The sequence below is a fragment of the Hyperolius riggenbachi genome, chromosome 9, assembly GCF_040937935.1.
Source record: "Hyperolius riggenbachi isolate aHypRig1 chromosome 9, aHypRig1.pri, whole genome shotgun sequence".
NCBI lineage: Eukaryota > Metazoa > Chordata > Amphibia > Anura > Hyperoliidae > Hyperolius > Hyperolius riggenbachi.
The window spans coordinates 75580212-75606206 of record NC_090654.1 but is presented as its reverse complement, the minus strand read 5'-3'; the positions used below and the strand labels follow the sequence as shown (position 1 = coordinate 75606206).

The following is a 25995-nucleotide window of genomic DNA, read 5'->3' as shown; positions in this document are numbered from 1 at the left end:
CTGTCACTGGACAGGGAAACTGCGTGCACCGAAGTTCACGCTTACTGTTTTGCTTTATTCCTAAACGCTATTCAATAAAGCCAGAAATATGTCTTCCTTGCATCTGTATCATTCAGCTCCATGCCTTTGTTCTCCCTCCAGTGAAAGGCTGGAATCATTTCAGAGAGGCCAGTGGTCTGTTAGAGGGCCAGTGACCTTCCTCCCTGGAGGGGTGTGCTTATTTCAATTACTTTGGCATCTCTCTTTTCCAGACCCCATCACATTTACTAATGAGATTGAATTGTTTTCTTAATTATCTCGCTGCATGCAGTGTGAAGTCAGCCAGTTATTCCAAGGCCTCTTTGCATGTCCACTGTAACCCTTTCCCTGCAGGCAACTGTTGTGCTGCTTCTTGGTCAATAGTTACACAGGGCAGTACATTTTTTCAAATACCTTTTTATTGCCTCTATTACCCACAGCTTAAAATATAATTTTACAAACACCTAAATAAACAGTGCCCATCGGTTGATATTATACACAATCATTTCAAAAAATAAAACAAGCAGCTGGATACAGAGGTGCCAAAATAGGATAAACTATTCTAAAAAAATAAAAACAGCTTAAAAATAGGAGGTAGTGGTGGACTTACCTTCCACAATATAGACTCAAAAAGTCAAGGTTTGGCATCAAATAGTCTTTAATTAAAAAAAGCTCCAAACAGGCAACACGTTTTGATGGCTTTCACCCACTTCATCAGGAAATAAAAGAAGCAACTAGGAGGATCAAACACAGCAGGCTAAGCACATGCATTCAGATATTCTGAACATTGCATTTAAAGAGAGACTGAAGTCTCATAAAATCCATGTTTTTATATTAAAAATCTTTTTAACATCAAAGCCCTAACTAAAACGCCGCATCCCTGTGGCTGAACTCTAACTAAATCCCCCAAAACTTCCAGGGGCACATTACGGGGAGCGCTTCTGTGAGAGGCAGAGCTTTCGGCTGCAGCTCTGCCTCTACACTCGTCTATCAGCGCAGATCGCCGCCTCCGCCTGCCCCTCTCATCTTCTTTCACTGAGAGGGGCGGGGGAGAGGCGGAGATACACGTGGATTGACTCGCATGGAGGCAGAGCTGCAGCTGAAAGCTCTACCTCCCGGGGTAGCAAAATCCACTACCAAGAAAGTCGTGGATTTTGCGGGGGGGGGGGGGGGGGGTTGAGTTTGGGGGGATTTAGTTAGATTTCAGCCATGGGGATGCTGCGTTTTAGTTTGGGCAATCATGTTAAACAGATTTTTAATATAAAAACATGATTTTTATGAGACTTCAGAGTCTCTTTAAATGTTCTGATTGCTAAAAAATGTTGAAACAAACATAATTTCTTGTGTAAGAAACGGATATACAGGACACAAAGGTATAAAGGTATACTGATGTGATTTTTACACATGATTTATCAGTCAGAGGTTGAGATAGTCAATGAGATGCAAATAATTCAGAGTTGATGCAGGATTATAGACCTCATTTAATGCAAACGTATTACCTTTGAAAATGGGACAATTGAATCCTGCCGATGTGGAATTTGATGAATCCACTTTTAGACTGCATACATTTACATACAAAATTTGCATAATCCTGCATCTACTTGGAATTATTTGCATTTCATTGACCATCCCTAGTCAGAGGCTTGGTTTACCTCTGAATGCTGATCCCTAGTGGTAGAACCGTATACAAAATAACTGAAATGGTAACTTCATTGTTGTCAGTCTTCGTGATCATAGCTGTCCCTATTGCAGTAACCTAGCAATGTGTATTAATCTTGTAATAACATTTGAACATATCTTTAACACATTCATAGTCCAAACTATGGGGTTGGTGCCATAGGCGTTGATATGATCCGGGACACTTTTGGGCATTCCAGCTAAAAAATAGGTGTAGCCACGCACCAGAATGTGGGTGTGGTCATGGGTGGAGCCAAAGGTACATCAACTTAACAGCGGTCTTAGTAGGCCTACCCAGGGCCGGCCCTAGACTTTTTGCCGCCTAAGGCAAATTTTGAAAAAATTGCCGCCCACCCCCTCCCCCCCCCCTTGGGGGGCCGCCGAGCTGGAGGGGTAGCTGGCAGGACGGGGTATTGGGCCTAGTGGTGGGGAGGGGGGTCGGGCCCCCCCTCCCTCGCCTGGGTCCCCCGATCTGCGCTTCCCTCCAGCTTTAAATGTAGAGTAAGCAGCCGACAGACAGTAAGAGGCACGGGCGGGGGATCACTCACCTCTTCCTCGTTCCAACGTGCGCTCCACTGACGTCACTTCCTGCAACGCCGGCCAAGTACAATACAGTGGGCGGTGTTGCAAAAGTGACGTCAGTGGAGCGCACGCTGGAACGAGGAAGAGGTGAGTGATCCCCTGCCCGTGCCTCTTAATGTCTGTCGGCTGCTTACTCTACATTTAAAGCTGGATGGGAGCGCAGATCGGGGGACGCAGGCGAGGGAGGGGGGGGGGGGTCCGACCCCCTCCCCACTGCTAGGCCCAATACCCCCGTCCTGCCAGCTACCCCTCCAGCTTGGCGGCCGCCCCCCCCCCCCCCCGCACCCACGGACGGGCGAATGCTGCCCCTAGAACTTTGCCGCCTGAGGCAAAAGTTTTACCCCGCCTCATGAGCGGGCCTACCCAGCAAAATGTTGGATGAAGCCCCCCTCTCCATTAATACAAAAAAAAATGAATGCGAGGTGCTGTGTGGTGCCATGCTGGGTGCTGTGATGCTATGCTGGGTGCTGTGGTGCCTCTACGGGGCATACTGGTGACATTCTGGAAGCTGTGGAGTCTTCATAGGGAGCGTGCATCGTTGGGTGTGCTCTCACTGTTCCTACTCCCAAACCCCCTTTACCAGCAGAGTAGCACAGCAGGCAGAATTACTCATCTCCTCCATCCGCTCTCCAAGTCTGGAGAGATCCTCTGTAGATTCTCCCCCTAGCATCTGAGAATCAGACGCTAGGAGCGCTAGCTTCTGATTCCTTCTCAGACACTAAGGGAAGAAGCCCAGAAGGGACATCTGCAGAATCTGGAGACCAAGCAGCCAGAGACGAGTACTGCCACCTGTTGCCTGACTCTGCCTTGGGTATATCCAGGGCAACACAGAAAAGATCTAAGGCACGTGCCACTGATCTTTGGGGCTAGCAATGCCCCTGGTTGGTGCACTGAAAGCTGATAAATTTGGCATGCGGAGACAGAGCTCAGCAAGTTTACCTTTTGAGTAGTGCAACCCATAGTACTGGGGTAACATGTACATTGCTACGGTAATAAGAAAATAGCATTTTTTAGTGCATGAGCTTTGACGTTAAAGTGGCATAAAACTCTGACATAACATTCAATAAATGTGTTTTCCTACCTTTTATTACCCATACAGTTATCATACTTGCTTTTGGGCACAAGCAAGAATGTCTGTTTTCCAAATTACAAATTTCCAAAGTACAGTTTATCTGCTCCGAAAGCTGCCATTGCATTTTGTTGCATAGCTGCTGTATTTATATATTAAAATCTATCTAGTGACCACTTCACAGCGCTTTCTGCTCCTCAGCTCAGTGCAGCTTAGTTTTTGCAGTTTGTTAATGTTTAGAAAATGTATCTGACACAGAATGTAAACAAAAGATAATGTTATCACCTCTTCGGATGTGGCCAGAAGTTGCCCACTGAAGCAAGGAGCTTTCAACTGTAGAACAAAGTGCTGTGTTTAACTGTTTGAATGCTGTTGCGCTACAATTTTTTTTCCGTGTTAGTGGATTTTTTTTGCTGTAAATAATCTTTTAGACCAGCCTTTCTCAACTTTTTTTTAGCCTAGAGGAACCCTGCAAATATGTTTTGGATTCTAAAGAACCACTGCAAGTAATTTTTGGGATCTTAAGGAACCCCTGGCATGGTCTTTACTGTGTTCTTCATTGTAATGTCTCCTTATTCTAGTGCTTTTTATTAATGTGCTCATTATTATTCTGACTCCCAATTTAGTGCTTCTTTTTACAGTACCCCCTATTATGGTGTTCTCTCTATGATACTTACCACAACCCTCACAAAGGGGTAAAATGCCAAGGAACCCCTGCAGACTACTCAAGGAACCCCGGGGCACCAGGGAACCCTGGTTGAGAAGCCTGTTTTAGACCAAAGAGGAAATTCCGAATTTTATACCACTTTAAGTGCCTCAACCCTTATGTTGCCAACCTGAAGTCCATCATATTAGTTTCTAACCTTCATCCAACTGAGCAGCATGGTGTCATAGTGGTTAGCTTGCAGCGCTGGGTCCCCGGTTCACATCCCAGCTAGGGCACTATTTGCACAGAGACTGTATGTTCTCCCCGTGTCTCCTCTGGGTTTCCTCTGGGTACTCTGGTATCCTCCCACTACACGATACATACATAGACATATGACTATGGTAGGGATTAGATTGTGAGCCCCTCTGAGGGGTACTTAAGTGACAAGCCAACATACTCTGTACAGCGCTGCAGAAGATGCGCTATAAATAAAAATATTAACTATAGTTTTCTATTATAACTTCAAAAAACGCTTTTATATTTTTTCTTATCTTTTTTAGCTTGTTCCCTCTCTGTTACTGTTCAGCAGGGTTATTCTGACAGTGACGGTATTACGCTCTGGGACTGCACCACTAAAAAAAAATGGGTGAGACAGTTCCACCTATTGATCTTGTAGTTAGAACATCAACTGCTAATCACTTTGAGTGTGTTATGCTATGAAGACGAGCAGGTCAAATTAAGCTGTACATTGTACCCTTTTGTACTCTCGGTGCTGACAATAGAGAAACTTTTGATATTGTACATGTTTTATGATCAAAAGAATTTCCCAGATAAAAAAGAGCTGATTAATGTGCATCACTTGCATCTTTGTACACTTACAGCTTACAGACAGCTCAGCCCCCTCAGTACCCCCGTCTACATAAGCATGCGTGACAAGGTACAAGGTCGGCTCTCTTCTGAATGCTCCTGAAATGAACACGCTCTCAGGAAGCTGGACAACAGTCTATAGTTTAATGTAAAATCTTCCAATATAAAGAAAAAAACCTCAAAAACAATAAAAGCATATGGCTGATGCACTTCAGTACAAATTGTTTCGTAACGTGAACCTAATCCAAAAATTACAAAGCGTTCTGGCACTCAAATACTTGGCCATCACGGGTAGTTCTTGGGTGTGACAGAAACACTACTCATCACGGGTGTTGCTAGGATCCTGAAGGATCTGGGGCCACTCCAAAACATGGGTGTGTCCATGCAACAGAATGTGGACTTGGTCATGGGTGGGGCCAAATTTACATGAACTTAGCAGCGGTGTTAATACAAAAAAATCAATACAATCGGACGATAACACAGATGGAAGATATTGTTCAACCAGTGGAAGGCAAGGCTAACAGCGTTCGATTTTAGGACAACCGACTTACAAAGTGCTGGTAACAAAGGTTACATTCGCCCATTCTTTGGTGCGATTTTCTTCTGTCCCGTGACTTCTCTAAATCGCTGTTGAGTACTCTTCCAGAGGTGTAACTACAAGTCATGGGGCTCTCCAGCAAAATTTTGATGGGGTCCCCCAATGTTTACATCCTCTCACTTGCCTACCCTTGTAGACCCTCACAGCCTTGGAGCCCATCTTGCACGGGGCAGAAAACGAGTGTGGGCATCATAATCTTCACAAGTGTAGCCACAAAAACACCTGATCTGAAGGATGGATGGGCCCCTATATTGGAAGGAGCGAAGTAGTAGTTGGGGCCCCCTAACAGCTCTGGGCCCCCTGCAGTTGCAATGGTTGCTCCCCTGTAGGTACGGCCCTGGGCTCTTCCATGTGCCTTCTCCCCATCATCTCCAACACTAGAGTCCAAACACAAGTGTACACAAAGGCACATAAGGTATGTGCTGCAGAGCCTCTACCAGCAGATGTGAGAACAAGAAATGCGTTTCTCCATAGCATTGTATCGGATTTACCAAAACCGCGTAATCCCTGTCTATTTTACAAAATGAATCATGCAGCACCGATATATGTCATGGAATTCGTTCTAATTATAGTGGTATTTTACTTTAAGAGTTGAAGCCAGTTGGGCTGTAAAATGCCTCATCTGTGCAGCGATATTGTTCTTTTCTTGCATGTCTTACTTTGGAATAAACTGAGAACATTTACATTGAGCTAAAATAACATTGACAATTTTGCTAAAGAAAAAGAGTATGCAAACCAATTCCCCAGCGGTCAGCGCTGCCCACGATGACCTTTTCCTGCCCCCTGTGCGGGTTTTCTCCAATCTGAAGCAGGAGAAGGCAATTGAGGAAAACTCCCTGTGGCAGGAGGGAGTCTAGAATAGAAGCGGAGACAGAATTATCTCCTGATAAATTGCTGAATTTATGTGCTCCTTGATCAGACCTACAGAGACTGTCTTATTACATAAGAAAAATCTCCCTTGCATGGTAATGAAGAACCTACATGTCTTGTACTCATAGCTACCTGGTAATCTTTTTCTGATTAAAAACTAATTAAGGAAATTGATTGCGTGAGTTGGAAGCAGAATGGTGACAGAAACGCCGCGCGGCAGAGCTACGAGCAGGAATCAGATCCACCAGGAGGAGGCTGGAGAAGAACGCCAGACTTACATTTATAGTAAAGGGAGATATTATTTTCAAACTGTGCTGAATGTAATAGCTTGCTATTAATTTATAACCTTTTTTCAGAGGTACATTAGGGGGGAAGAGGCACCCCGTTTGAATAAAAGCTTCTAAAAACAGTTTAAAAGTGAAAAAGAAAATGAGGTGTCTTACCTCAATGACGAAATCTTTGTAAATTACGAAAGATTTTTATTTAGCACAGGCAACGCGTTTCACAGGTCTGAGCCCGCTTCCTCAGGCCACTAACAGTACAAAATGACCGGAATCAGTCAGCAAAGAGAGCCTCCCTTTGGTTATTTCCAATCGCCCTCTCATATAGGCTTTCCCTAAGAGCAGCGGCCACACTTGTTATAGGTAGCCGAAGTCAGATTGGCCTCAATTTATTATTAGGGATGATCAATGCAAATATTTCTGAATGTATGCAAATGTATGTAAGTTTGTTATACAAATATATGCAGCTCGAAAATGGACCAATCAAGTCCCACCCAGGTTTAATTGGATTGGTCCAATTTCAAGCTGCATATATTTGCTTAAAAATGTACATACATTTGCATAAATTCTGAAATATTTGCATATCATCGATTATTCCTACTTGTTGTAGGTAGGTGGAGTCATGGTGGCCTCACTTGTTATGGATAGACGGAGTTATGGTGGCCCACTTGTTATAGATAGATGGAGTAATAGAGGCCCACTTGTTAGAGATAGATGGAGACATGGTGGCCCACTTGTTATAGGTAAGCAGAGTCATGGTGGTCTCACTTGTTATAGATAGACGGAGTTATGGTTGCCCACTTGTTATAGATAGACGGAGTCATGGTGGTCCACTTGTTATAGATAGATGGAGACATGGTGGCCCACTTGTTAAAGGTTAAAGGTAGGCGGAGTCAGGGTGGGCCCATTTGATATATGTAGGCCTAGTCAGGGTGGCTCCATTTGTTATATGTAGGCCTAGTCAGGGTGGCTCCATTTGTTATATGTAGGCATAGTCAGGGTGGCTCTATTTGTTATATGTAGGCATAGTCAGGGTGGCTCCATTTGTTATATGTAGGCCTAGTCAGGGTGGCTCCATTTGTTATATGTAGGCCTAGTCAGGGTGGCTCCATTTGTTATATGTAGGCCTAGTCAGGGTGGCTCCATTTGTTATATGTAGGCCTAGTCAGGGTGGCTCCATTTGTTATATGTAGGCATAGTCAGGGTGGCTCCATTTGTTATATGTAGGCATAGTCAGGGTGGCTCCATTTGTTATAGGTAGGAGTCATGGTGGGCACACTTGTTTTATGACCCCTGGCAGATGAGCACCTTCACTGTAGGGTTACCACAGAGGGAGGAGTGCAGGAAGGCCTATCAAAGCTTTTTTTCAGATGGCGGGGCATGTTTTGTAATTAAACCCCTACTCCATTTGTGTTGAGTTTCCATTATTCCCTGCATAGTGCACACCACCTAGAAGTCCAAAGCAAGCCTTTAGCTTTATTGATGTAATTTAAAGGTTTAAGCTAAACACATGTTGCCCACAATGATAATGATAGCTTTGGGACATAGTTCAGAAATCACTATCACTTTATATAGAGTGTATAATGCAAGTTGTACTATTTTGGCATGCATGAAAAAGGGCCCGGCTGGATGACGAAATCCGATAACGATAAACATTGTTGTCAAACTTGGTTAATGATAAATACCGTAAAAAAAGACGGAAAATAATAATGAAAAGATATTAACGTAAAAAATTGTAATGTAATTCAACAATACAGCTTAACCCAACCCTACTCTCACACAGAACCCTCCCTCGGTGGTGCCTAAAACTAACCACTCCCCTAATGGCGCCTAATCCAAACCACCCCCCTAGTGGTGCCTAACCCTAACTGCCAAGTCCGGTGTTGCCTAAAACTAAAAGCTGCCCGGGTGGTGCCTAACCCTAACTACTCCCCCTGGTGTTGCCTAACCCTAACCACTCCCTCTGCACCCTCTTTTCTGCTTTTTTTGCTGTATTAACAATAATTGCATTAAAGTCTATGGCGGCGCCCTTTTCGTCCACCCTTAAAGAGACTCTGAAGCGAGAATAAATCTTGCTTCAGAGCTCATGGTTAGCAGGGGCACGTGTGCCCCTGCTAAACCGCCGCTATAGCGCCGCTAAACGGGGGTCCCTTCACGCCCAAACCCCCCACTGCGACACTTGGTCGCAGACTTGGTCGTTCCTGGAGGCAGGGCTAACGGCTGCAGCCCTGCCTCCAGTCGCGTCTGTCAGCGGCGCATCGACACCTCTCCCCCCGCCCCTCTCAGTTAAGGAAGACTGAGAGGGGCGGGGGAGAGGCGGAGATACGCGCTGACAGACGTGCGTGGGGCAGGGCTGCGGCGGTTAGCCCTGCCCCAACCAGGAAGCGCTCCCCGCATTACGGAGAGGATTTGGGGGATCAGGGACCCCCGTTAAGCCGTGGATTAGCGGCGGTTTAGCAGGGGCACACGTGCCCCTGCTATTTATGAGGTCTGAAGCGAGATTTATTCTCGCTTCAGACTCTCTTTAGGTAGCACCCTTTTTTCATGCTACCTTATTTGGGTAAAACCTGCCACTCTATACATGTTCTGTCAGCACATTGTAAAGGTTAGTAAATATACCCCAACCAAAGGTGGTGAACTGTTATCTCCTGGGTCAAATCTTAGAAGAAAAAGAATCAAATCGAGGCCCAGGAGAGATGACTCATGAATTAAAACAGATAAGGAAAGAACATTTCTTAATGTAAAATGTTTTAATCAACCTCATAGACACAATGGGGCATATTTACTAAACGCTGGTAAAGTTTATGTGCACACTCAGCAAATTTACAGAAATCTATACAACTGAAGTAGTGTGCAAGTAGAGCAACATGCGATTCCTAGATAATGCATGCATTGCTAGTGTAACGTGTTATACATGTAGGTGTTACACTAGCAATAGATGCATTACCTAGGTAACACAAGTTGCGCTTCTTGCAGTCAGTTAAATTTCTATGCGCCATGTGTGCAGGGCCATTTTACCAGAATATGGCCCAATAAACATAACACCTTAAGGCTCCCTGCACACTGCAAAACCGTTTTCCGATTTCGTTTCCGATTCCGATTTTTAATTCCGATTTCCCTGAATACATTCAGCAGAAAAACGCATCAAAAAATGTAGCATGCAGTAAAGATTAAAAATTGGATGTAAAAACCGATTAAAAAGTGGAATCTGAATCGGAAATGCATGCAGTGTGCAAGAGGCCTTAAGTGTACCAGAGCTGAATCAAAGAAAAAGTTTCATACATACCTAGGGCTTCCTCCAGCCCCATCCGCTCGGATCGCTCCCACGCCGCCATCCTCCGCTGTCTGCAGCTCCACTACAGGGTCCCGTCACTTCAGCCAGTCTGACGTAAGAGAACTGCGCTCTTTGCGTATCTCTCTAGTAGTCGCTGGAGAGATACGTAGGGTCACAGTTCTCTACGAGCGGATGGGGCTGGAGGAAGCCCCAGGTATGTATAAAACGTGTTATTTTACGCAGCTCTGGTTCTCTTTAAACCCTATTCATTTGTAAAGTAAGTATTCCAAGCCTTGTTCCTGATAGGTACCGAAGAAGGAAAACTGGATTTTCTACATCTATATAGTCAATATTGTCTAGTCCGTTACTAATAGAGCCTGTTCACTTTTTGTACTTATTTGTGATGCATAAAAATGTGTTATTGTTCAGTAGAATGTCTGTTTTATCTCAATTTCTACTGACAGATGTAAAGTATCCGCAAGTCTCTGAGAAACACAGCAGAAAATTATTAAGTGCATCTCTCCTACAGAAATATATACTGTACTATTAAAACTGCATTTGTAGCAATTTCTTCCAATGTGCCCAATGCAATTATAATAACATTTCCACATACACACAAAAAAGTGGGCTGTTAAATAAAATGTAAATAAAACCAGAATGTGTAACTGAAAATAGTACAATGACAAACCAAATCTCTTATTGTTTTATGAACACTAAATGTTCATATTAGAGAGTACCTGTAGTTGAAAAAAGTGTCCCTAGCGGGTACTTACTTCAGAAGGTGGAAGTCTCTTGATACTAATGAGGCTTCCCTCGTCCTCCTTAGCATTCCCAATCCAGCATGTATCCTCAGAAAGTCCACCGACATGCGCTTTTTAGCAGATCGTGCAGGTGCACTACAGGTTCCACCATTGGGTCCCTCGAACGGTAAGCACCTTGCACAGGTGCAGAAGCTGCATTACACTCTGGCTCAGGTGGAATTAGCCTAATCTGACTGGTATGCTCTACTGCACAGGTGCAGATTTCTCGCCCCTGCGCAGTAGAGCAGACCCGCTCAGACTCGGCTATTTCCGCCAGAGCCTGGGCAGAAAGCAGCTACTGCGCCTGTGCGAGGTGCACACATGTCCATATTGCAGTGCCTGTTTCTCCGAGGGTGCCAGCTCTGGATTGGGATGGCTGAGAAGGGCGGAGGAAGCCTCTTTAGGATCCCCCTCCCCATTCCCCCTCCCAAGGTAAGTACTATTTTGATCTGGCTAATCAAAATTGTAATTTTATTTGAGAAATCCTTCAGCCCACATCCTCTTAGCCAAAGAGGAGGAGGAGGACCATCTAGCTCAGGGGTCTCAAACTCAATTTACCTGGGGGGCCGCAGGAGGCAAAGTCAGGATGAGGCTGGGCCGCATAAGGAATTTCACAATCGCGGCGCATCGCCGCCTCTGCCGGCCCCTCTCACTCTTCCTTCACAGAGAGGGGCGGCAAGAGGCGGCGATCCATGCGGCGATTGACGTCAGGAGGGGCAGAGCTGAAGCTGAAAGCTCTGCCCCTTCCAGGAAATGCCGGAGGATTGCCCCCCGGGCGATTTTGGGGCTCTGCAGCCCTCGTTTAGAGGCGGGGATGCGGCAGATTACTTGGGAGCACTGAAGCGAACTATAAGGTAGCTTTTGCCGGTGAGGGCCACAAAATATTATATCGAGGGCTGCAAATGGCCCGCGGGCCGCGAGTTTGAGACCCCTGGTCTAGCTTGTTATCAATGCACAGTTCAAAAGCCAGCACCTGTGAAGGTATAGGGGTACATAAGTAGACATGGCATGGTTAGTTTGCTTATCTGGAAAAACACAATGAAGGTGAACAATATATGCAGGTTCTGCAGTAGTGTGTTGACACTCAGATGACACTTTCCATGGGATAACCTAACATTGCTTATTTTTGTAAGATATTGCCAAACCGCATACTGCACATATTACAACAGCATGGTTCCATATTAGATAAGTTCAGGTGGTAAAATGGCTTGCATGTGGTCCACACCTGTCTCTCATTGAAAGTAATAGGAAATGAAAAAAGAGAGACCCTGAATTGTAAATTGGGATACCATTTTAAAGCAATTGGTTTTCTCAGTTCCCAAATGTATACTAAGTGCTCATAAAAAAACGAGATGATGATGAGATGATGCAAAACAGTGGTAAACATGCCACTCTCCGCTCTTTTGAATGCTGTGCCCGCATTGAATGCAAAATGAACATATTTTTCCTTTCAAGAACGATATTGTGTTTAAATTTTAACATTTGCTATGCTGTCTTGGTATTATTACAGTTAAATTAATGGCTTACGTTGTTTGTGTATTTTAACATTTTGCTTTTATGTATATCATCCCTTATTTTGAAAATCAGGTTGTATAAAACTCCATGCCTTAATAGTAAAAATATAGTGCACTTAAGTAGCATAGTAGTTAGTGCAAAAACATATTTTATGAATTATCTCGCCTTATTTCTCCTAATCTGACTTAACTCATCTATCCTTATCTGTTTTTCACATTATATAGATCTCCTTATCTGTTTTACTGATAATTTGGCTTTTCTTGGAGAGTACGCACAATTTTACCATTAAGTACACTGAGGAGGCAACACATGTTACTCAATTAGCGCAACCCATGTTACCTAAGTAAAGCAAGTGCCACTAGGGTAATGTACGGTAAAGCAAGTGCCACTAGGGTAATGTACGGTACGCTACTTGCTTTCCATGCATTACCCTAGTTACACTCACATAATCTGGGTAACGTAGGTTGTGCTAATTGTGTATGCTACCTACTCCTTCTGTAAGTAACAGTAAAATTGCTGTGCTACTTAACCAACACATAGTGATTACCGTATATCCTTGAATATAAGTCAATCTTGTGTATAAGTTGATGCCAATATTTGACCCTCTTAAGCTGTAATTTTTTATTGACTCACATATAAGTCTACCCAGCAAATTTAATGGTTGCACTTGGGGCCAGGAAGAATTAATAGCTGCACTTGGGGACCAGGAGGGATTAATGACTACACTGCATACAGCAGTGATGGCGAACCTTTCAGAGGCCGAGTGCCCAAATTGCGACCCAAAATCGACTTATTTATCACTGAGTGCCAATGGGGGGGGGAGTTGCGGCACGCATAGCGTGACATACCGAAAATGGGTGTGGCCATGACATTGTATGGGCGGAGCTAATGTAATGAAGTAACAGCGAGGCATAAGAAAGCAGTGTTTCCACCATGATGTGGTGAAATGAGGATTCGCATCATGGGTGTACAGAAACTGTGTGATGCTATTTATTAGTATACCGTAACCCCAAAGCAGCAAATATAGCCAACTATGACCATTAAATAATAAATGCAGCAACACCAGAAAATAAACGCAATGTGGGCAGCATTTTAGCAGAAAATAACGCAATGTGGGCAACATTTCAGCAGAAAATAACGCAATGTGTGCAACATTTCAGCAGAAAATAACGCAATGTGGGCAACATGTCAGCAGAAAATAACACAATGTGGGCAACATTTCAGCAGAAAATAACGCAATGTGGGCAACATGTCAGCAGAAAATAACACAATGTGGGCAACATTTCAGCAGAAAATAACGCAATGTGAGCAACATGTCAGCAGAAAATAAGGCAATGTGGACAACATTTCAGCAGAAAACAACGCAATGTGGGCAACATTTCACCTGCAAAAAAAAATAATTTACTCACCTGGCAGACGTCTTCTCTCCCAGCGGCGGCGCGCAGCTCCACGATTACCCTCCTGCAGCCAGCCGAAAGCCCTGCACTGACAGGACGTGCTGACGTCTGACCAGACACCCCTGTGAGCAGAGCGGGGAAGGGGGTGGGGGCAGAGCTTCGGCTCTTCCCTCGGCAGGCATCGGCTCCTCTCGTTCGCTGAAGAGAATCGGCTCTTAGAGCCGGCTCATCCGCGAACAACCCATCACGGTATGCAGAGTTCTCGGCGGCGGGGGTTGTGGGATTAGTGATGGTAGCGGACACCGCACGCGTGCCCACAGAGACGGCTCCGTGTGCTGCCTTGGGCACGCGTGCCATAGGTTCGCCAATCGCCATCACTGGCATACAGTATTGAAGCCATTAATCCCTCCTGTCCCTTAAGTGCAGCTGATAACTCCTCCAGGCCCCCAAGTGCAGCAATTAATCCCCCCGCTGCAGCCCAGTATCATTCCCCCTTTCCTTGTTAATTGTTGTGGCCAGGACTTTCAGACCTGTGCTTTCTTGGCATTTCTGTCATCAAGAAAGTGGCACTTACCCCTGTATATATTGCTGCAAATGGAAATGTCACTAATAGTACACACATTACTCGGTGTGCTCAGCATTGCCTGCGACTCGTGTATAAGTCAACCCCTATACTTTTATTCAGTGAGTCAGACCTACATTTCTAGACTTATAGTCGAATATATACAGTACATGAAGGATTTGTACCTGGTTCCAACCATAATTTCTTTTATAATTAATTAGTTTTCAGTAATAAGTAGGCTGTCTTCCTGCTGGCAACAATAATAACCTAAATGTCTGCTATCTAAAACTAAAAAAATGTCTTGGGTAGAGACCCACTTGAAAGGGTACCTGAACTGACATGTGGCATGATGAGATAAACATGTGTGTGTACAGTGCCAAGAAAAGTAATACCTAGACTGTGTTTCTTTTTTTTTATTTTTCTGCTTGAAAAAGTTAAAGATTCAGGTATGCAGGTGACAGTTTCTTTCTAGTTGGGACCTAGTCAGACTATAGCATAACCCTCACTGATAAGGAATTAAAGTAATAAAACTACTGGCAGAGAACAGCCTCTGGGTGCAAAGAATAGATAAAAAGCATCAATAGTTCTTAGATTGCAGCTCTCAGACACTAAAAGACTGTCATTCAGCTGAGACAATAAAACATTAACCGCGTGCATGAAAAAAAGGGCACCGTAAAAAGGGCCCGACTTATTAATGAATTTGGCAACAGGTATTAACGAAATTTGATAACGAGCACCATCGTTGCCAAGCTTTATTAATGATATTTACTAGTGCAAAAAACAAACGAGATATAATAACGAATAAATATTAGTGTTAAAGGCTAGAGCCTAACCCTAACCACCATCCCTGGTGTGCGTACATCAAAAAAGGGCGTCGGGAAAAAAGGGCGCGTGGTGTAAACGATAAACAGTATTATCGTTTATTGAAATATTGTGTAGAATTTCGTTTAGAAATAGTGTTTTAAGAATTTATAAATCACTAAATAATGTGTATGAGATTGGCAATTCTTAAAACGTTAATCTTCCGTATTTGTAAACTGAAACTTATATTTACGTTTGTTAAAACCCTCCCTGTACCTATCCCTAACCCCTAGACCCCCTGTTGGTGCCTAAACCTAAGACCCCCCTGTTGGTGCCTAAACCTAAGACCCCCCTGTTGGTGCCTAAACCTAAGACCCCCCAGTTGGTGCCTAAACCTAAGACCCCCCTGTTGGTGCCTAAACCTAAGACCCCCCTGTTGGTGCCTAAACCTAAGACCCCCCTGTTGGTGCCTAAACCCAAGACCCCCCAGTTGGTGCCTAAACCTAAGACCCCCCTGTTGGTGCCTAAACCTAAGACCCCCCAGTTGGTGCCTAAACCTAAGACCCCCCTGTTGGTGCCTAAACCTAAGACCCCCCTGTTGGTGCCTAAACCTAAGACCCCCTATGGATAATAATGTTTTACAGACATTAATAAATAAAAAATTTAAATAAAAAAATGTAATTAATTTTTTTGGGCGAATAATAATGTTTTAGAAATGTTTTAGAAATAGTGATTTAGTATCTTTATAAACGTTATTCGTCACGGGCTCATTTTGTAAAGTTAAATCATCACAAACATAGTTATAAATCCTTAAAAATCTCCGGGCGCCGTTTGTTAAAACGTTAATAATCTCCGGCGCCTTTTTTTCCCTGTTCAGCGCCCGGTAAACGATATTTATAATAGGAGTGAATGGGGCGTCCTTTTTGTCCACTTGTCTCATGCGCCCAAATCTCCTGCTTCCCCCTGGTGTTGCCTAATACTAACCGCCGCCTAGGTGGTGTCTAACCCTAACCACTCCCCCTGGTGGTGCCTAACCCTAACCACTCCCTCTGCAGAAACACCCTTTTACATTTATTAACTATAACATTGTAAACTTCTAAAATGATAACTACCTCAAAAACTATAATGTTCTAATGTTAGGCTGAAGCCTATGACAGCCGATCATGCTGATTGGCTGGCGGGGGGACGGATATAAAATATATAATAAAAGTTAAAATTTATTCAAAAACTAATAAAATAAATATTTATTAAAAAAAAACAACAACAACTGGGGAGCGATCAGACCCCACCAACAGAGAGCTCTGTTGGGGGGGGGGGGGGGGGATCACTTATGTGCTGAGTTGTGCGGCCCTGCAGCTAGGCCTTAAAGCTGCAGTGGCCCGATTAGTAAAAAATGGCCTGGCCTGGTCACAAGTGGTTAAAGTGAACCCGAGGTGAAAATAAACTGATAAGAGAAACAATTGTATTTTTCCTCCTACTCCTAAAAATATATTTTTTTTTAGATGTCCCATGGTTTTATTTTATATTTTAACATTTACAAAGTAGATTGAATATTTTATTGTCTCTGCTCAATGGCAGCCTATTAAGAGTCCCAGAGTTAAATTATATGAACTATTGACCTATCTCTATTTTTCCCCTGCTCTCAGAAGTTATATTTTGCCAGGAAAACATTAACTGCTGTAATTTGCTTATCAGGGATGATGCTACATTCCCGACAAGGTACCGACCAAACAGAAGCTGTTGCTTGCATGCCTAAACAATGTACTGTTTCAGGCAGCAAAATACGGCAAGTAAAACAGCCTGGTTATTAAAGTGTTGTGCACCGTACATACGTTTATCTCATTGTGTCACTTGTCGCCTCGGGTAGACTTTAAGTACACTGGCTGATTAAAAATGGCAGTCAAAAATCTAATATATCATTTACATAGCTCCCCACAGAACCAAAGAATGCCCAGCACCACCTCTACAAAGATATGTCTGCAGACAGATTATCACATCTCGGAGCCGTCAAAGGAAGCCATTTTGCTTTTTGCTGCACTTGTTCCTACAGTCGCCTTTGTTGTAGATCACCCACCAGGGAAAAGTTCCTGCAGAGTGACTTTCTCTTTCCCTTTAAACTCTGGAATGGGAAAAGCAGCGTTGTGCCGCTCCCCAGAGGGTAGCGGAAGCGAGCCGGCGCTCCTTCAAAGCCCGCTCTCTGTTATTCTAATGAGATGATTTAATTCTTAATGGAAGTTTGTGTGAGAGAGCCGTGTGCGCGGTAAAATGCCATCACCTTACCGCTGAATTAGCAGCTCTGACACCAAATGCCAAACACTTCAAGTGATGTGTGTGAAAACAAGAAGGAAGGTCGAGGCGTGGGGCGATGGAGTGCTAAGAATCTCGTCCAGTTACCCGGTGCCGCAATCAACATATGCAAATTCCTCCAAGGCGGGAGATGTTCTCCAGGAACTGTACCAATCCGGAGGGAGATAAGGAGCAACGCAACAAAGGTGTTCAATGATTTAATATAATAGGGAAAAAAAATTTCCTTTCTCACTTTATTTGCCCCAAGTTGCTATAAGCAGTCAATCATTTAATCAACGTCTCCGTACAAAGAGTATTTTGAAGCAAATGCATAACAATGTAAAAGTGATCAACTCTAATTAAAATGTAAATAAAAAGTAGACCTGGCTTAAAGAGTACCTGTCTTTGTGTAGAATCAAAGGAAGAGATACAGTAGCAGATGCACATATCTGTAAATAACTATGGAGCTTTATTGAGGCTCCTACTCTAAACAATAAATCCTACTCTAAAACGAGGTCAACTTTTGTAAAATTGTTGTTGCTATTGAAAACATTTTATTGAAAAGCTCCACTATCAATCTCTTAGAGATTAGAATTTTTGCTGGGCAAAAAAACTTCTATCCTTTCATCATTTTACCCTGTAGACATCCAGTTTTCTCTGGATCCTAAAGTGGCTTACCCCATCTGTTCCAGTGCCAGGACAGTCTAGTGTTGGGCGAACACCTAGATGTTCGGGTTCGCGAACGTTCGCCGAACATCGCCGCGATGTTCGGGTGTTCGTGCCGAACTCCGAACATAATGGAAGTCAATGGGGACCCGAAATTTCATGCTTTGTAAAGCTTCCTTACATGCTACATACCCCAAATTAGCAGGGTATGTGCACCTTGGGAGTGGGTACAAGAGGAAAAAAAATATTTGAAAAAGAGCTTATAGTTTTTGAGAAAATTGATTGTAAAGTTTCAAAGGAAAAACTGTCTTTTAAATGTGGAAAATGTCATGTTTCTTTGCACAGGTAACATGCTTTTTTTCGCCATGCAGTCATAAATGTAATACAGAGAAGAGGTTCCAGGAAAAGGGACCGGTAACGCTAACCCAGCACCAGCAGCAGCAGACGTGATGGAACAGGAGGAGGCGCAGGAGGAGAAGGCCACGCTTTGTGAGACACAACAACCCAGGCCTTGCATGAGGACAAGAAGCGTGCGGATAGCATGCTTTGTACCGCCATGCAGTCATAAATGTAATAAAGATAAGTGGTTCAATAAACAGGGACCACGCGGCAACGCTAACCCAGCAGCAGCAGACGTGATGGAACAGGAGGAGGCGCAGGAGGAGAAGGCCACGCTTTGTGAGACACAACAACCCAGGCCTTGCATGAGGACAAGAAGCGTGCGGATAGCATGCTTTGTACCGCCATGCAGTCATAAATGTAATAAAGATAAGTGGTTCAATAAACAGGGACCACGCGGCAACGCTAACCCAGCAGCAGCAGACGTGATGGAACAGGAGGAGGCGCAGGAGGAGAAGGCCACGCTTTGTGAGACACAACAACCCAGGCCTTGCATGAGGACAAGAAGCGTGCGGATAGCATGCTTTGTACCGCCATGCAGTCATAAATGTAATAAAGATAAGTGGTTCAATAAACAGGGACCACGCGGCAACGCTAACCCAGCAGCAGCAGACGTGATGGAACAGGAGGAGGCGCAGGAGGAGAAGGCCACGCTTTGTGAGACACAACAACCCAGGCCTTGCATGAGGACAAAAAGCGTGCGGATATAGCAGCAATGCTTTTTGCCGCCATGTAGTCATAAATGTAATACAGATGAGAGGTTCAATAAACAGGGACCGGAAACGCTACACCATCCCAGATGTTCATTGGTCATGTTACTTGGTTGGGGTCCTGGAGTGTTGCATAGTCATTTCCAATCCAGGATTGATTCATTTTAATTTGAGTCAGACGGTCTGCATTTTCTGTGGAGAGGCGGATACGCCGATCTGTGACGATGCCTCCGGCAGCACTGAAACAGCGTTCCGACATAACGCTGGCTGCCGGGCAAGCCAGCACCTCTATTGCGTACATTGCCAGTTCGTGCCAGGTGTCTAGCTTCGATACCCAATAGTTGAAGGGTGCAGATGGATTGTTCGACACAGCTACGTCATCTGACATGTAGTCCTTGACCATCTTCTCCAGGCGATCGGTGTTGGAGGTGGATCTGCACGCTTGCTGTTCAGTGGGCTGCTGCTGCATGGGTGTCAGAAAATTTTCCCACTCCAAGGACACTGCCGATACCATTCCCTTTTGGGCACTAGTTGCGGCTTGCGTTGTTTACTGCCCTCCTGGTCGTCCTGGGTTTGCGGAAGTCAGTCTGTCGGCGTACAACTGGCTAGAGGAGGGGGAGGATGTCAATCTCCTCTCTAAAGTCTCCACAAGGGCCTGCTGGTATTCTTCCATTTTGACCTGTCTGACTCTTTCTTCAAGCAGTTTTGGAACATTGTGTTTGTACCGTGGATCCAGAAGGGTATAAACCCAGTAATTGGTGTTGTCCAAAATGCGCACAATGCGTGGGTCACGTTCAATGCAGTCTAGCATGAATTGAGCCATGTGTGCCAGAGTCCTACCAGAATCCTCATCATCCTCTTGTGAGCGTTGTGATAGTTGTTGTGATGCATCATAGTCGTCACCTTCCTCCTGGTCTGCTTCTGCTGACCATTCGCGCTGAATTGTGGAAGTCCAACGTGCACCGCTCTGGCCCTCGTCAGTGGTGGCATGAAATTCCTGCTCCAACTCCAGCTGTTCCTCCTCCTCTTCTTCGTCATAGCTGCTGGGGCCAGCGTTCCCTGAGGCGGATGGCCTGATGTTGGTACCATCACGCTGATCGTTTTCTCCTTCAGATTCCCCCAGTTGCATCATGACAGCTGTTTCCTTGATTTTCAACATTGACCTCTTCAGTAAACACAGCAGTGGTATGGTAATGCTGACTGAAGAGTTGTCACTGCTCACAAGCAACGTGGATTGCTCAAAATTTTGGAGGACTTGGCAGAGGTCCAACATGTTGGCCCAATCGGATCCACAGAAGCTTGGCAGCTGTCCGGATGCGCCTCGGTACTGCGCCGTCATGTACTGGACCACTGCACTCTTCTGCTCACAAAGCGGGCTAGCATGTGCAGCGTAGAATTCCAGCGCGTAGGGACATCACACAGCAAGCGATGGTGGGGGAGATTGAAGCGCTCCTGCATCTTGGCGAGTGCCCCCGAAGCAGTACTGGAATTTCTACAATGTTTGGCCACTCGACGCACCTTCAACAGAAGATCGGCCACGCCTGGGTATGTCCTCAGGAACCGCTGAACTACTAGGTTCATCACGTGCGCCAGGCAAGGGATGTGTGTCAGCTTAGCCAACCTTAAAGCGCGAATGAGATTACTCCCATTATCACACACAACCATGCCCGGTTTCAGGTCCAGCGGTGCCAGCCACAACTCCGTCTGTTCCTTTATTCCCTTCCAAATTTCCTCCCCTGTGTGCTGCTTATCCCCAAGGCAGATCAGCTTCAGCAACGCTTGCTGACGCATGCCAACAGCTGTGCTGCACTGCTTCCACGATCCTACTGCTGCTGGGTTAGCGTTTCCGGATGAGGTACAGCTTTGAGATGCGTTGGAGGAGGAGTCAGAGAGGTAGGTGCTGCTGTTGTTATCCAGTGGGAGGGACGGCGGTGCAGCTGTTTGTGGCGTGGGCAACACCCGCGCCGTAGCAGGTGAGGAATCGCTGCCAGGCTCCACAAGGTTCACCCAGTGCGCGGTAAGGGAGATGTATCGACCCTGGCCGAACGCACTCGTCCAGGTGTCAGTGGTGAGGTGAACCTTGTAGGCAACGGCATTCTTCAAGCTTCGGGTTATTTTGCTGACCACGTGCTCATGCAACTCAGGCACTGCAGAGCGTGCAAAGTGGTAGCGGCTGGGAACCACGTAACGTGGGATGGCCACTGACATCATGCCCTTGAAGCTGTTTGTCTCCACCACTCGATATGGCAGCATTTCGCAGGCCAGAAGCTTGGCTATGCTGGCTGTTACTGCCACGGCCCGGGGGTCATTTGCTGGCAATTTCCTCTTGCGCTCAAACATCTCCGACACAGACAACTGAACCGTAGCGCTGCACACGGAAGGGCTGTTGGTTGTTGTGTTTGATGAAGACTGGGAGACCTCAAGAGCACTACTCCGGAAAGTGACAGTGTCAGCGTCGTCTGATGTTTGTGAATGTTGTGAACCATGCAATGGCTGGGCTACCGCTGCTGCTGAGGCGGGTCTGGTGGTGAGTCTGGTGAACCCAAGGGAGGCAGTGTTGCTGGTACCCTGTCCTGCCGAGTTTGCCCACAGAGTGGGATGTTTGGATAGCATGTGGCGGCTCATGCTGGTGGTGGAGAGGTTGTTAATACTTTTCCCCCTGCTCAGGCGGGTCTTGCACACCTTGCAAATCGCCATGGTAACATCCTCAGTGCAGTCTTCAAAGAAAGCCCAGACTTTGGAGCACCTGCCTTGCTGGCGATTTCTGTTTGCTCCTCTTTTGCCTCTCACTTGAACTTCCACGCTTGTGGTGCCTGAAATTGCGCGCCGCCTACCTTGTGGCACAAGGCGAACTCGTGCAGCAGTGGGTTCTTCAACAGACTCATCTGTGCTGCTGCTACGACGGCGATGTTCTCGTTCACAAACAAAATCTGGGTCTCTGTCCACATTGTCCATACCCTCCTCTTCCATCTCCTCAAACTCGTCATATGTCATTGTGGGGGGCCGCCGCCGTGGAGTAGAGCTCCCCAGAACAACCTCTGCGCAGCTCACTCCAACGTCGTCTTCCAGATCTTGTCGGCCGACCTCCTGCAATTGCAACCCCTCCTGCCCAACTTGCTCTGGTGTTTGGGTTTCCGAGTCCTCCTCGGACTCGCCTTGTATTTCAGTGCGCGGTGCATTTCCCACAGTTAATGGTTGTGAATCCGGGCACAACATTTCTGGCTGTTCCTCCATTGACCTTTGAAAGGTGGAAGTTTGTTGGGCTGGGAATAGCTCCTGCGAATACCCCATTGTGTCCTGAGGTAATTCATCGGACTGGTTATCTGGCAGTTGTGTGCGTGGTGTCGCTGCCGGTTGTGTCAGCTTTGTGCCCACTGGCTCCTTGTAACTGGCTGAGGACTCGGACCTCGTGCGTGATGTGCTGGTGCTGCTTAACCCACTGCTGGACGCTTGAGAGGTCATCCAAGTAATTATCTGGTCCTGTTCTTTTGGATTTGTGAGGGTTGTTGTCCTGGACAACATGGGCGGTATTGAGTGGGTTTTCTTGGGTGCTCCCCTGTGGCCTGTACGTGAACCGTCAGGGGAAACACCTTTTCCCTTGCCCCTCCCTCTTTCACCGGATTTCTTCCTCATTTCACTTATCCTTACAGTACACGCTGACTGGCAGCAGTACAGTGGCAGTACAGAAATGCTATACAGTACCACTATTCCCAGCAGCGACACAGAGCACAATGCTATACAGTGGCGGGTGAGCGGTGTACCACTATTCCCAGCAGCGACACAGAGCACAATGCTATACAGTGGCGGGTGAGCGGTGTACCACTATTCCCAGCAGCGACAAACAGCACAATGCTATACAGTGGCAGGTGAGCGGTGTACCACTATTCCCAGCAGCGACACAGAGCACAATGCTATACAATGGCGGGTGAGCGGTGTACCACTATTCCCAGCAGCGACACAGAGCACAATGCTATACAGTGGCGGGTGAGCGGTGTACCACTATTCCCAGCAGCGACACAGAGCACAATGCTATACAGTGGCGAGTGAGCGGTGTACTACTATTCCCAGAAGACACAGAGTGGCAGTAAACAGAATGCTATATAGTGTGGCTGAGCGAGGTACACAGAGTGGCAGTAAACAGAATGCTATATAGTGTGGCTGAGCGAGCGGTGTACTACTATTCCCAGCAGACACAGAACAGTAAACAGAATGCTATATAGTGTGGCTGAGCGGTGTACCACTATTCCCAGCACCGACACAGAGCACAATGCTATACAGTGGCGGGTGAGCGGTGTACCACTATTCCCAGCAGCGACACAGACCACAATGCTATACAGTGGCGGGTGAGCGGTGTACCACTATTCCCAGCAGCGACACAGAGCACAATGCTATACAGTGGCGGGTGAGCGGTGTACTACTATTCCCAGCAGACACAGAGTGGCAGTAAACAGAATGCTATATAGTGTGGCTGAGCGAGGTACACAGAGTGGCAGTAAACAGAATGCTATATAGTGTGGCTGAGCGAGCCGTGTACTACTATTCCCAGCAGACACAGAACAGTAAACAGAATGCTATATAGTGTGGCTGAGCGGTGTACCACTATTCCCAGCAGCGACACACAGCACAATGCTATACAGTGGCAGGTGAGCGGTGTACCACTATTCCCAGCAGCGACACAGAGCACAATGCTATACAATGGCGGGTGAGTGGTGTACCACTATTCCCAGCAGCGACACAGAGCACAATGCTATACAGTGGCGGGTGAGCGGTGTACCACTATTCCCAGCAGCGACACAGAGCACAATGCTATACAGTGGCGGGTGAGCGGTGTACTACTATTCCCAGAAGACACAGAGTGGCAGTAAACAGAATGCTATATAGTGTGGCTGAGCGAGGTACACAGAGTGGCAGTAAACAGAATGCTATATAGTGTGGCTGAGCGAGCGGTGTACTACTATTCCCAGCAGACACAGAACAGTAAACAGAATGCTATATAGTGTGGCTGAGCGGTGTACCACTATTCCCAGCAGCGACACAGAGCACAATGCTATACAGTGGCGGGTGAGCGGTGTACCACTATTCCCAGCAGTGACACAGAGCACAATGCTATACAGTGGCGGGTGAGCGGTGTACCACTATTCCCAGCAGCGACACAGAGCACAATGCTATACAGTGGCGGGTGAGCGGTGTACTACTATTCCCAGCAGACACAGAGTGGCAGTAAACAGAATGCTATATAGTGTGGCTGAGCGAGCGGTGTACTACTATTCCCAGCAGACACAGAACAGTAAACAGAATGCTATATAGTGTGGCTGAGCGAGGTACACAGAGTGGCAGTAAACAGAATGCTATATAGTGTGGCTGAGCGAGCGGTGTACTACTATTCCCAGCAGACACAGAACAGTAAACAGAATGCTATATAGTGTGGCTGAGCGAGCGGTGTACTACTATTCCCAGCAGACACAGAACAGTAAACAGAATGCTATATAGTGTGGCTGAGCGAGGTACACAGAGTGGCAGTAAACAGAATGCTATATAGTGTGGCTGAGCGAGCGGTGTACTACTATTCCCAGCAGACACAGAACAGTAAACAGAATGCTATATAGTGTGGCTGAGCGAGGTACACAGAGTGGCAGTAAACAGAATGCTGAGCGAGCGGTGTACTACTATTTCCAGCAGCGACACAATGACTGGGGGGACCCTGGCTAGCGTGGCTGGAGCGCGAACTACCCTGCCTGCCTACCCAAAGCTAAACCCACAGACATATGGCGGAAATATGACCTCTGGATATTGTAAACTCAGTCTTCAGGTTCCAGCAAATGCGTCTATATAAATATACAATGTATGACCAATTCTGATATAGTAAACTTCTGATATAGTAAACTACTTTTCCTGGTCCCTTGGAGTTTATTTTAAAGGGAGTAGAATTTTGTACTGTTAGCCATCAGTAAAAGCAAGAAGTTTTGGTTCAGGATGATACCATTTATTGGCTAACGTAAAAGGATATATTAGGCCTCTTGCACACTACATGCGATTCCGATTTTTTTATCTGATCCGATTTTGGATTCCGGTTAAAAAACATATTGCATGCTGCTACGATTTTTAATCAGAATCCAAAATCGGATGTATAAAAAATCGGAATCGCATGTAGTGTGCAAGACGCCTAAGAGTAAGCTTTTGGCCCTTCATCAGACTGACAAAGGCCCAAGGGCCGAAAGCTTACTCTTATATATACTTTTAAGTTAGCCAAAAAATGGTATCAACCTGAATCAAAACTTCTTGCTATAAAGGGATTTTACTGTATGTGTGTTGGGGGGATGGAGTTGGAGTTGGAGAAGGATGGGCAACAAAAGTCGGGGTACCAATTAAGTGACAAATGACGCTAAGTTTAGCACAGCTCTAGCATTTAATGTTATAGAGAGAGCTGTTTTGTGCAGTTTTCGTCTTTGTTTATTTGAATTATTCTGAACCGTACACACATACTAATTTTGAACCCATGAAGTATTTAAATGTAGTAACACATAAATAGAGGTTTAACCACAGTTTACGTAATGCAGATCATCTTTGATATAATCACCCACGTTTGATGCACAACATTTTAGCTCTGTCGTACATAAGATAACATTCTGCTTACATTTTTTCGGAGCTGAAAATAAATATACAGGCACATAGATGTCATTTTTTTCCCTGTCTTGTTCTGATGACTGGTTCTTGCTCCACGCTGTCAACTCTTCCAGCCCCCGCAGTCCCATGGCTCCAGTTGGCTTCGGTCTCATCTTGAAAGCCTTTGCTCGAGTTTAGCCTCCCATGGGCTGCCATGTTACACCAGGTTTAATCCAGCTCTGCAGAGTGCAGCCCTGTGGGGAGCTGGGGAAAGTTATCAAAGCGCAACTGCAGAACCTCGATCAGCCAAGCTGGAGCACAACATGAACCCTTCAGGGAGCCATGCGAGCACATCCGAAGCCAGAATACACATT

The 25995-nt window shown here is 45.8% G+C and overlaps 1 protein-coding gene and 1 long non-coding RNA gene across 3 annotated transcripts in view; both read left to right on the top strand.

The window, feature by feature from the left end:
• The window catches only part of LOC137531639 (uncharacterized), a 122790-nt gene extending 105202 nt beyond the window's left edge, over nt 1–17588 (top strand). For both annotated transcript variants that reach the window (XR_011023692.1, XR_011023693.1), the window contains exon 3: nt 16886–17588. This is a non-coding gene — a long non-coding RNA (uncharacterized lncRNA). The remainder of the gene's footprint in view (nt 1–16885) is intronic.
• The window catches only part of CHST13 (carbohydrate sulfotransferase 13), an 841732-nt gene that overhangs the window by 130155 nt on the left and 685582 nt on the right, over nt 1–25995 (top strand). The gene's annotated exons all lie outside the window — the stretch shown is intronic.